The 12,902-nt window shown below is 42.7% G+C and overlaps 1 protein-coding gene across 6 annotated transcripts in view; it reads left to right on the top strand.

The window, feature by feature from the left end:
* N4bp2 (NEDD4 binding protein 2) overlaps positions 1 to 12,902 on the top strand; it is a 140,696-nt gene that overhangs the window by 22,672 nt on the left and 105,122 nt on the right. For 2 of the 6 annotated variants that reach the window (XM_013518097.1, XM_013518098.1), the window contains exon 1: positions 6,065 to 6,518. The exons of 1 other annotated variant lie outside the window; for it this stretch is intronic. The gene's annotated coding sequence lies outside the window, so the exon portion shown is untranslated. Of the gene's footprint in view, positions 1 to 6,064; positions 6,519 to 12,902 lie in introns of those variants that run through there. 3 more of the 6 variants (XM_013518094.1, XM_005391964.2, XM_013518099.1) reach the window with 3 other exon arrangements.

Here is a 12,902-nt window from a genome sequence, read left to right as displayed (position 1 = left end):
TGCCTTACTTGGTGGATTCATTCTTTTGGTGTTCATGGAATTGAGATCCTCATTCATTATCTTTTTCTAGAATATTCTTCAGAATATTTTGGAGTGCTGGTTTGGCATTTATGAATTTCCTCATGTGTTCTTCATCATGGAAGTATCTTATTTCTCTGTCAATTTTGAAAGATAGTTTTGCTAGTTACATCAAGTGGGTTGGAGGTTTTTTTTTTAGGGCTTGAAATACTTCACTCCAAGCTCTCCTTGACTTGAGGGTTTATTTTGAGAAGTCTGCTGTGATTCTGATGGGCTTTCCTTTATATGTGGTTTGTTTCTTTTCTCAAACAGCTTTTACTATTCTGTCTTGTGTTGAATTTCTGGAATCTTGACTATTGTATGCCTTGGTATAGAGTTTTTTTTATCATGGCTAATTGGCATTCTACATGCCTCACTTCCTGTATGTCCAGTTCTTTTTCCCTGCTTGGGAAGTTTTCTGCCATTACTTTTATGAACAGGTTTTTTATGTTGCTTGAGGAAGCTCCTGCTTTTTCATTGACTCTGATCAATCTTATGTTATTCTTCTTTGCATCATCTAGAAGCTGTTGGATTGATTTTTTGTGGTCCATTGCTTTTCTTTTTTTAAACAGGGCCTTAATATGCAGTTCAGGGGCTGGGCTTGAACTCACTATGTAGTGGCCTCAAACTCATGGTGATCCTCATTGCCCCTTGGGTTTGCCTTTGGTGAGCTGAAGTCTAGGGTTGCATCTTGTGTAAGTGTCTTCCCATTTTCCATTTTTTTTTATTTATTTATTTTTTGGTTTTTCTCCGGTACCAGGAACCGAACTCCCATTTTTATTTTAATTCCTTGGTTGAAATAAAATGCTTATGGCAGGTAGCTTTACTGCTAGTATTGAACCCTTACAAAATGACTACTTCTCAGAGGTGTCTTCCAGGCGAAGCTGGCTTTTGGATTTTGAGTCTGTTGCAAGATCCTACCTCTTCAATTGTTGAGAAGTTGTTGCATATTTGGCCTAGGCCCTGGTTCTTTGGCAATGGCCTATAGTATAGTTTATGACCCTTAGACAATCTCAGTCTTGGCAAACCAGGAAGAACAACAAATTAGAATAATTATGTCACCTTGACTAAAATAGTACAATCAGCATTAGCAACAGCATCAAACATGGCTTAGAAAATGACAAACTATGGGGTAATTTGCCACCTTTAATCATGTGAACCACATTTGTGGTTATATAACAAAATCTATAACAAACCAAAAAATTGTATTCAGTAAATATGCCCTCAATTTGGTGATTTTATCCTTGGGAGGGAACATTTAAAAGAGATTGGGGGAAAATTAGAGTAACAGAAGAAGGAAGAGGAGAAGAAGGAGAAGAAGAAGGAGAAGAAGGAGAAGAAGGAGAAGAAGGAGAAGAAGGAGAAGAAGGAGGAGAAGGAGAAGAAGAGATTAGATGCAAGGCTGGAGGACAAAGGAACATTATGCAAATTTTAGGAGGCTGGTAAAGAAGATAGAAGGGAAAGAGAGAAGGAAGAAATAACAAGAAGAACAAACTATCAAGAAAAAAAAAACAAAAATAAAAAAAGAAGAAAAAGTGTTCAGTAGGTCCATTTGTAAGCTGTCACCCTCTCAGCAGGGGCATCTGAAGCAAATAGCTTACACACCACCACAGACTGATGCATCCACTGCTCTGTTCTGCTAGTGCATTTCTCCATGGAGGCATCTGGGGTGTCAGTAGCCACCGTGCATGTGCAGGTTAGAGCTGTCCACACAGTGAGTCAGGGCTCAGGGAGAAAGCACCATCTCCTTCTGCATTGAGGTCTGTCTCTTTCCTCTCCCCGTAAGTTTCAATTCTCACTTGAGATCCTTCCTGGGTCCTGGGGACCCACTTCCCTCCTTCTTTTCTTCCTCACATTGCCATATTTCAGTGTCTGGACACCAAATCTCAGAGAGGCTGTTTGCTGTTCACCACTCCATCATCTTCCTGGAAGTTCCTCTTTATTGAGACAGGGTCTCACTATGTAGTTCAGACTGGCCCTGAACTCACTATGTAGCCCAGGCTGGCCTCAAACTTGCAGTGATCCTCCTGCTTCAACCTCCCCAGTGCTGGGATTACAAGCATGCACCACCATGCCCAGTGAAATAGCACTGACTTGAATATCACTAAAATGTTCTTCGATAGGTGAACAATTAAATAAACTGGTACATCCATACCACAGAATACTCAATATTAGAAAGGATCCCTAATCTTAGCTACTCAGAAGGGTGAGGCAGGATACCAAGATTGAGGCAACTGAGTGAGACCCTATCTCAAAATAAAAAGGTGAGATGTGTTGGGGTTGTAGTTCAGTGAGAAGCCCCAAGTCCAATTTCCGATACCACACACACACATACACACACAGAAGAGCAAACTGTTGATGCTCTTTATAACTTGGCTGGATTTCAAGGGCATTTTGCTAAGTGGAAAGCCAGTCTCAGGATACATACCTCAAGATGTGAGCCTCAAAAAAATTCATACTGTATGATTCTTCTATTTATATAAGTTCTCAAAGTGCCAAAATTATAGAGATGGAAAATAGAGGTTGCCAGAGATTACACGGGTCTACATGTAACTGTAGAGGGAGGGGGACAGGGAGATCTGTGTCTAATGGAAGAGGTCTGTGTTTTCATTGCAGTGGTGCTTATAGGAATCTGTATGTGCTATAAAATAACACAGAACTAGAGGTACAAACATACATTGGGCCAAAGCCAATGAACTTGTTTTGATGTTAGGCAATAGTTATATAAAAAATATAACTGCGGGGAGAAACTAGAGGAAAGGTTCAGCTGGACTTCTTTCTATTACCTTTTAACTCGTGTGACACCATAGTTATTTCACAATTAAAAGGTTTAAAAAACTTGGCAGCTTGGCACATACACATAGTCCTCACTACGTGGAAGGGTGAGGCAGAAAGATGGCTTGAGCTCAGGAGTTCAAAGCCAGTCCGGGCAACATAGCAAGACTCTGCCCCCCGCCCCAAATATACATACATACACATAAAGTGACTGGCTCTCCCCCTCTCTCTGTTGCACTGTGCTATATCCCTAGCCCTTTTTCTATTTCTTATTTTGAGACAGATTCTCCCTACGTTGTTAAGTCACTGGGCTCAAACTTGCAATTCTTATGTCTCTGCCTTTTAGAGGGCTGGGATTACAGGCATGTGCCACTGTGCCTGGCTACACACATTATATTTATGACATTGATGTAAAATTTTATTTATTTATTTATTCATTATTTACAGTACTGTGGTTGAACTATTATTTATAGTACTGTGCATGCTAGGCAAGTGCCCTATCACTGAGTCACATCCCCAGTCCTATGCACAATTTTAAAACAAAACTTAAAACTCACATAGTATATGTTCATTAGGAATGAATACTTACATTAGGTTGAACCAAATGAAATTGTTTTATAGAGTGATCAAATATGAAGACTTTTTATATACTGGTAGTTAAGCCTAATGGTAAGGTTCTGATACAAGCGAGTATGGTAATGAGACACATAAAGTTTAAGATGCTGGGTATTCAGGCAAAGGAGGGAGAAGAGATGGGAATTAGGCTTCTGGGGGATCCATAACTGAAAACATATATAGAGAAATTTAAAAGTTTGTCTGTAAAGTGAAAATGGCTTCAGAAATGGGATCCGGGTTGGGAGGTAGAGAATTGGAGTTCAGGTGGGGCTCTTGTTCTCTTACATTTGCTTTTTATGTTGGGAAATTCTGTTCTACTTGAATACTAAAGAAAAGATAAGCCAAATGTGATGGTGCATGCCTGTAATCCCAGCACTTGGGAGGCTGAGACAGGAGGATCACCAAGAGTTCAAGGCCAGTCTGGACTACATAGTGAGACCCTGTCTCAAAACCACCACAACACAACAAAACAAAACAACAACAAAAATAAAAAAGAATAGAAGGAAAGAAGAAAGAAAAGATGCAATAGAGAGAAGTTGACAATCTGTAACAGGAAAGGAAAGGGATCTATAACACTTGGTCACTGTTACCTCCCCAACCTTTTACCTGCCAAACATGCTAAGAAAGTCCTATAAGATACTGCACTTGGAGATCACAGATCACCTGTCTCTAGCTTCCCCTTCCCCAGGCTCTGAATCTGAATTCCAGTCAGACCATCCCTGAAGCCCCTGCCCCATCCTGGCTTCCTGCTTGCCCTGGAAGGTCTGTGAAAGTAATTGATGGCGGCTGACTCCCTTCCTATGGCAAATTCTGAGTTCATAGGCTGTCTGTTCTCATTTGGATGAGCTTAATTTATTTCCATAGCAGAGTGGCTCAATTTGTGATTTTGCATGCAGACCACTGCCACACTCTGCTGTTCCCAAACAGGTACCAGTGTTCTGTGGCAAATCTACTGTTTTAGATTTAGGTTAACAGTTCTGTGCAGGGAAAGCAGGCGCCATGGATGGAGTTGCGAAGAAGTCCAATCAAGACTGAGGGAGAGACAGCCAGACCACCTGAGGCAGTGACACATTGCACCCCGAGGGACAAATAGGAAAGAGCCTGCCAAGGGAATTGTCCTTTGCTCTCATTTTACTTCTGTACCAAGACCACCCTGTCTTTTGTGTGGATCTGTTTAGTTACAAAGAGGTTTATTTTGGCTCATGGTTGTGGAGGTGTCCTGATGACCTTGCTGGTGGAGTCCTGAGGCAGCCCGGGGCATCACATGACAAGTCATGAAACGCACACGTGTGTGTGTGTGTGTGTGTGTGTGTGTGTGAAGATGAGATTGTGTAGGCTGGGGTATCCCTGAGGCAGAATGCATGTTCAGCCTGCAGGGGCCCTTGGCTTCAATCACTAAAATGGTGTTGATGCTATCCTAATTACTATAGTTTTATAATAGGGCTTTAGAACACTTTATTCTACCTTTTAAAATTATTTTACTCTTCTTAATATTTGTCCATGTTAGGGATCCAACTCAGGGCTTTGCTCATGATAAGCAAGTTCTCGACCACTAAATTACATCCCCAGTCCATCTTAACTTTAGTTTTTTTCTTTTCTTCCACTTTTTTCCTTTTTTTTTCTTTCTTTTTTCTTTTTTTGAGACAAGGTCTTACTATATAATAGCCCAGGCTGGCTTTGTCCTCCTGCCTGAGCCTCCTGAGTGCTGGGATTATAGGCATGCACCACCATACCTGGCTATTTTAACTTTTCTTCTTTTTCTCTATCTAATTTAGAAGTAGCTTGTCAAGTTTCATGAAAATCTTGGATAGGATTTTGGTCAGGACTTCATAGAATTTAAACTTTTTCATTGAACTCTTCTTATATATCCCTTAAATGTCAATTTTTTAAAACTTATTTTGTGGTACTGGGAATTAAATCCAGGACCTTCACACTGAGCTACCTACCTGGCATTTATTTATTTATTTACCTATCAATAGGGCCTCACTATATAGTTCTGGCTGGCCTTGAACTCACCATGTAGCCCAGGCTGGCCTCAAACTCAAGGGGATCTTCCTGCCTCAGCCTCCTGAGTGCGGAGATTACAGGTGTGTGCCACTGTGCCCAGCTGGAATTTTTATTTTGAGATAGGGTCTCATTAAATTACTACATTTCTCAGGTTGGGTTCATCCTTGTGATCCTTCTACCTCAGCCTCCTAGAGTGCTGAGATTACAGGTGTGTGCTACTGCTCTTTAAATTTTACTTTCTTCAAGGTAGTCTGAACTAACTTTAAGTTTTCTCTCAGTATATCTCCACAGCACTTGGGACTTCTGTTTCAGTACCACAGATTAGGTTTGTGAGTTTTTATTCAAAGTGTGTCTCCTGGGAAGACAAGTCACAGGGACCACCTCTGTGTGATTCGCAATATCCCACAACGAATGTGGATCGGTTCAAACTCGGAAGCTGCACATGTAGAAGGACTCTCTTTGGAGTCTTAGGAATTGCAATTTAAGAGACACATGTTCTAATAATTCTGATTCTGTGTTCCAATGAAGCCCAGGATAACCAGAGCCTAGGCAGACAAGCATTTATCACAAAGCAGTAAAAATTCCTTGTAGGAAACATCCATTAAATGCTGAGAAAGAATAGAGGGCAGCGACTGAAGGTGAAGAAAAGAATGTCTAGACAGAATGGAACGGTCCATAAAGCGAGGTTCTGAGGGCCTCCTGCTCGGGGGCCTGGCCATCCCCGTGCCCACAGCCGGGCAGCGGCTTGGCGGTAAGTCCTGCTTCTCAGTGGCTCCCAGCTCCCTCACTGTTGCCTTGGCCATCGTTTGCACGCACAGCGTCTAAAGCAGGTGTGCTGCAGACGTACTCGTCTCTCTTATTTAAATATAAGTGGCTGTTTGCGCTTAGGGGTTGAAAGGCTAAACTAGTCAGCAAGTAATCCGCCAGGCAAGGAGAATGACCCGAATGACCCGGACGAGATCCTGCCGGAGACCAGAGGAGTGCGGTGAAGGAATCCGTCTGCGGCGCAAGGAGGAGAAAGATCAAAGAGCGCTGAGTAAACCATCGGGAAGGTAGGCTGCTAGGTGAGAGTTCAGTTATTGTCTTTTTCTTCCAAGGTGAGAGGTGAAGGGTAGTGGAGCGCAGGGCGGAGCAGGCTCCGAGAGATTCCTGGGCGGAGTCAAGGCCCAGCGGAGGCGGAGACTGCGTTCGCGGTGGCCCCAGTCTCCTCCTCTGCACAGTAGGACTTCCTGTCAAGTGTGACAGCAGCACAGGTACAAACCATGTGAAGTGTTGGACTCATCCAGGGCTGGAGTCCAGTCCAGACCCAGTACAATAAGACAGCTGAATCCATAAGTTCGAAATGCTGTGTTGGCCAGAGGTGCTTGGCAGGGTAAACCACAGAGAATTTTATTCAGCAGAACTGGGGAAGGGATCTGGTTTTAAATGAAAGTGATCTGAGCAAGAGACAAATTACCTCTCAGGATTTACCAGTGGGTGATAGAGGAAGAGTAATCAGGAAAGAGAGACAGAAAGAGAGAGAGAGAGAGAGAGAGAGAGAGAGAGAGAGAGAGAGAGACAGAGAGAGACAGAGACAGAGACAGAGACAGAGACAGAGACAGAGAAAGGAAAGAAGGAAGGAAGGAAGGAAGGAAGGAAGGAAGGAAGGAAGGAAGGAAGGAAAGGATACAGCTAGTAGTAGTGTGTGCCTAATAGCACCAGCCTTGAGTTCAAGCTTTAGCACCTCCTGCCCCCAAAGTAAAAACTTAAAAATTCTGAGGCTGAGATCAGAGGGACATGTCCATGAGGAGACAGGGCTGGGGAAGGCAGAAAGAGAAAGCACAGAGGGGTGGGGAGACAGGGAGAAAGAAGAGAAGGAGAGCGGGGAGAGAGGAAGGAGAGGAGGAAGAGGGGGGGAGGAGGAAGATGAGGAGGAAGACAGGAGGAAGGGGAGGGAGAGGAGAGGGAGGAGGAAGGGAAAGTGTTTGGTCTGGTTTATGACAGCTTTCCATTCTTAGTTAGATTTCCCTGTATTTATACAGTGAATTTTACTTAGTAGCTGAGGGGGATTGCAATGCTTTTTATTTCAAATAGTTCTAAGAAAAGAAAAATTATAGGCTCTTGTATTTCTCATCTTGTGGTTGAGCTCCTTTTTTTTCTTTTTTCTTTTGCCTTGTTTTGGGGGGATAGAGCCAAAATTGATCAGTCTTTCAGGCACTTGAGGTCATCTGACAGCTCCATTGCATAAGGCTCAGAGATATGGCGTTCAAGCCTCTTTGCCCTTGGGCCACTACAGGATTTCCCAGAATTCCTGTCTCTACTTCACTGACCCTGTTGAAAGCATCCAGGACTTCATGCTTGGAGCTGCTGTAGTACTGAAGAGCAACATATTTTGTAGCTCTAGGGGTATTACTACTTTCTGGGGTGCTGTGGTCTCATCTCATTCTTGTCCTGAGAAAGGGGAACACAAGTTCCCCATTTTTAGCAGCCTTCAGATAGTTCCCCACTTGTTTCCTCTTGCAAAGTGAGTGGGTAGCTGTTAAGGTGGTCACCATGGCTCTGGGGCGTCCTTTTCTGATTTTTTTTTTCCAGGTGGGGGGCGGGTACCAGGAATTGAACTCAGGACCTTGCACTTGCCAGGTATGGACTGTGCCGCTGAGCTACATTCCCAGCCCCCGTGGGCGTCCTTTTCTTTCCTGGCCATACCTGATACCTAGGAGTCACAGAGTCAATGGACAAACCAACAACAATTTATTTCAGTGATTTTTTTTTTGGTTTGAGACAAGGTCTCACTATGTAGCCCAGGCTGGCCTCAAGCTCACAGTGATCCTCCTGCCTCAGCCTCCCAAATCCTGGGATTACAGGTGGGCACTACCATGCTCTGCTTAGTTTAGAGATCTTAATTGACTTTATTATCCGTTCTAAAATCAGGCAACAGTTTATTCCTCCTCCTCCTGTTCTTCCTTCCCTCCCTTTCTTCCTTGGAAAATATGAGTCTTATTTTATAGTATAAAATCTTATCTCCCTGAGGGTATTAACTTATTTTTTGGATTTTTCTTCTGCCTGTGTAGTCTCTGACTCCTCTGAGTTCTTCTTCCTCCTTCAGTTTATTTGTTTTGGTCTCTTGTCTTTACTGTTGGAAGCTTTTCTCCAAGGTCTGATGATCTTTGCACACGCTTGTTCACAGTTTAACCGAATTGCTACCCTCTGATTGGAGGCTCTATGTGAGTGGGCGGGGTTTGTCAGCTTCTGGGTTTATTTTTAGACGGATGAGGTAGTGAGCCAGCTTTTGTGTGTGGGAGGGTGTGTGTTCCCCCAAATGTCAGTGTGTGTAGGCATTTTCTTTGCAGGAATGTAGTTATCTGGAGAAAGTGTCTCTAGCCTCCTGCCAGGGAAGTGTAAATCGGGCTCTAGCCCGGGTGAGAGAAGGGAGTCTGGAATTTCGTAGTTCAGTGTGTGGACTTGCCTCTGGGTCCACAGCCTCCTGTGGGTATGCCCTGCCCCGCCCCAGGTTTCTTCCTGGACCATGGGAGGCTGGGTGGGATGGATGGAGGCCTGTCTGGTGGGGAGGCCTGCCTGTGGGCTGCTGTCTAAGTCTTCAAGCAGCCTCGAAGTGTCTCCTTCCTACTGTTCCCTTCCAGGGTGTGGGGCTTCTGGGCTGAGCCTTGCCGGGCTGCTTCCTGTGGGTACAAAGTTCCACGTTCCTCTGCTCTAATTTAGTTACCATTCCTCCATCTGTTTGGTTTTCATATTTTGTAGCTCTAGGGGTATTACTAGCTTCTGGGGTGCTGCGGGCTCTCCCCAGGTTCTTGTTGTCCTGAGCAAAGAATGGGACGAGACCCATGCACAAGGTGGCGAATTTTACATTTATTAAAGGAAAAGAAATACGCTCTGCAGAATGAGAATAGGCCACAGAGAAAGCCACAAGGTTAATGGGGTGTCTTTTGTTCCCACATTCTTCAGGCTGACGTCAGAGCTAGGCCTCCTATCAGAAACCTGCTTGGCTTCCCTCCTGAGGAAGTGAAGGGTTTTCTGGCTGTCTCAGGTGCAGGGCTTGGGAACTGTTTTGCTGGGCCTGAGCCCTGGATCTCTATGATTGACAGCTCAGCTCACCTACCCAGCTGGCTGGCTACACATACCCCAGCCTCCTGCCTCAGAGGTACAGATGTTCCTGGTTTTATGGTAGATGAGATTTGTGTTCCTGTTGCTTGTTCTGACTGTGTTTTGGGAGCAATTTTTAGAAGAAAAGGTTAAAAAAGGGCAATGCTCAGCCATCTGAATCCTGGAAATTGTAACACTGACATCTAGCATTTGTCTAGGATTGCTGCCAACAACATAAAAAGAAGAACTGGAGAGGAAAAAGTAAAGCTGTTGGGAGCTATTAGTTCTCCTGGGGCTATTGGGTCTCCTGGAGGAGCTTGTCATGCTGACTTTCCTGATATGAAGTCACTGTTCTCATTGTTCGAAGAGCTCAGGACTTTGTTGTCACTGAGAATGGCTTCAGTTCACTTTGGGGGAGCTCTGGTCTTTACTCTGAGCATCACTTCCTGGCTCCAGAGGGGAAGATAGTGCACTGCTCAGTCTACTGGAGAGACTTCTTGTTCTGGCTTTCCTGATATGAGCTCGGCTGTTCTCATTGTTGGAGGAGCCTGGGACCTCACTGTTGCTGAGGATGGCTGTGGTACTTTTCAGGGGATCTCTAGTTCTTACTTTGAGCATCGCTTCCTGGCTCCAGTGCAGATCCCTCAGCCTGCTAGTACACATCCTTCATCCTGCTGGCACAGATTTTCTAGCTTCCACCACTGACCTTTTGACATTCCCAGTGCAGATCCATGAAACAGACTTGCATGAGACATTGTCATGGGTTCTAGGCCTCCAGTTGGACTCGTGGAGGACATTGCCATGGGCTCTCGGTCTTCAGCGGGACTCATGCAGGACATTGCTGTGGGATCCAGGCCCTCAGCTGGATTCTTTTGGTCTTTAGTGTGTGGACAGATTTCCTGCACTCTCTTTGTATATGACTCTTTAGGTGACTATTATTAAAAAAATACTATAAATCATGTGTCCTGTATTATTTCCTCTATAAGCCCTGACTACAACAACTGTATTAACTGTATAAAAGGTATAAAAAGAAAGATATTGAGGCTCTATAAACATGATGTATATAAAAAGAAGATGGGTTGAGTTTGAACAATGGGTTGTAAGTCTGAACAACTGTTAAATAGGTAGATCATCAAAGGAGGATTATCTGTAATCATAGATATTGAGAACAAGTATATGGAAACTTTTTTTTTTTTTTGAGATTGGGTCTCACTATGTAGTTCAGCCTGGCCTTGTACTCACTATGTAGCTCAGGCTGGCCTCGAACTCACTCTCATAGCAGTTCTCCTGCCTCAGCCTCCCAAGTGCCGAGATTACAGGCATGTGCCACCATGCCCAGCCTTAGCTTTTTTTGAGACAGGGTTTCACTATGTAATTTAGGCTAACCTTGAACTCACATGTTTGTTTTTGTGCTAATACCTTTGCTATTTTTATCACTGTAGCTTTGTAGTATAAGCCCAAGTCCAGGATTGTGATGTCTTCTGCTTTGCTTTTGTTGCCTAGTATTGTTTTTGCTATTCTGGGTTTCTTCTGGTTCCACATGAATTAGGATTGTTTTCTCTAGTTCTGTGAGAAATGCTTTTGATATTTCAATTGGGAGTGCTGTAAATTTGCCTGTCAGCTTTTGTAGTATGGCCATTTTGATAAAGTTGATTCTGTCTGTCCAGGTTGAGGGGATATTTTCTGATTTCCTCTGATCTTTTTCAGAGTACTATAGTTTCACTTCCTTGGTTTTGTTAACTCCTAAGTACTTACTTTTTATTGATGCTATTGTGAATGATATTTTCCTAATTTCTATCTCAGTGACTTCACTATTGGTATATAGGAACCCTATTGATTTTTGTGTTAATTTTATATACTGATGTGCTACTGAATTTGGTTATTATTTCTAAGAGTCTTTTGGTGGAATTTTTTGGGTCTTCTGGTTAGAGAATCATGTTATCTATAGAGAATGATAATTTGACTACTTCCTTTCCTTCCTATATCCCTTTTATTTCTTTCTCTTGCTTTATCACCCTGGCTAATGTTTCAAGTACTGAAGTATGGAACAGAAGTGGTGATAGTGGACATCCCTGTCTCATTCCTGATTTTAGAGGGAGAGCTTTCAGTTTTTCCCTGTTTATCTTTTTTTTTGTCCTCTTGAGACAGGGTCTCATTATGCAGTTCAGGCTGGCCTTGAGCTCACTTTGTAGCCCAGGCTGGTCTTGAACTTGCAATGATCCTCCTGCCTCAGCCTCCCAAGTGCTGCAATTATAGGGGTGTGCTACCAAGCCCAGCTGTTTCCCTGTTTAATATGACAGCAGGTTTATCATAAATGGCTTATATCAGATTGTGATAAGGTCCTTCTATACCTATTTTCTTCATAGTTTTTATCATGAATGGATATTACATTTCATGAAAGGCTTTTTTGGTGTCTACTGAGATGATCATGGGATTTTTGTTCTTGCTTCTGTTTATGTAATGTCTTACATTCATTGATTTACATATGTTGGACCATCCCTGCATCTCTGGAATGAACTCTACTTGGTCATGATATATGCTCTTTTTGATGATTTGTTGCATTCTGTTTGCCAGTGTCTCGTTGATGATTTTTACACCTATGTTTACTAAATAGATTGGCCTGTAGTTCTCTTTTTTGGTTGGGTCTTTTTCTGGTTTTGAAATCAAAGTAGTGCCAGCTTCCAGGACTGACTTGAGGAATACTGCTTCCTTTTCAATTTCATTAAAGAGTTTGAGGAGTTTTGGCATTAGATCTTCCCTGAAGTTCTTATAGAATTCGATAATCCATAAGATCCTGGGTTCTTCTTCTTTTTTTTTTTTTTTGAGGGGAGTGCTTTTTTTATTGGCATGTTTTTCTTATTACTGCTTCAATTTTATTGCTTGTTATTGGATTATTCAGGGTTTTTGTATGATCTTGGTTTAGTTTTTGTAATTTATACTATTTAGGAATGTATTCATTTCTTTTGGATTCTCCAATTTATTGGAATACAGGTTTTCAAAGCAGTTACTATTAATCTTCCGGATTGTGGTGGCATTTGTTTTGATTTTGCTTTTTTCATTTCTGATTTCATTGATTTGGGTCCTTCCTTTCTTTCTTTCCCTCTTTCTTTTCTTTTCTTTTCTTTTCTTTTTTTTTTTTTAGAATCAGCTCTTGATTCATTGATTCTTTGTATTTTTAGTCTCAATTTCATTAATTTCCCTTCTGATATGTATGATTTAGATTGTTTTTGTTTTTCTAGGACCTTGAGGAGCATCAACAGATGATTTTAAGTGCTCTCTGTTTTTCCAATGTGCTCATTCAGTGCTATAACCTTCCCTGATAGGGTTGCTTTCATTGCATCTCTTAGGTTTAGGTATGTTGTACTGGC

This window comes from Chinchilla lanigera, unplaced genomic scaffold, assembly GCF_000276665.1.
Source record: "Chinchilla lanigera isolate Chin_1 unplaced genomic scaffold, ChiLan1.0 scaffold00042, whole genome shotgun sequence".
Classification (NCBI taxonomy): domain Eukaryota; kingdom Metazoa; phylum Chordata; class Mammalia; order Rodentia; family Chinchillidae; genus Chinchilla; species Chinchilla lanigera.
Note: the sequence above shows the minus strand (reverse complement) of the source record. Positions and strands in the feature narration are given on the sequence as shown.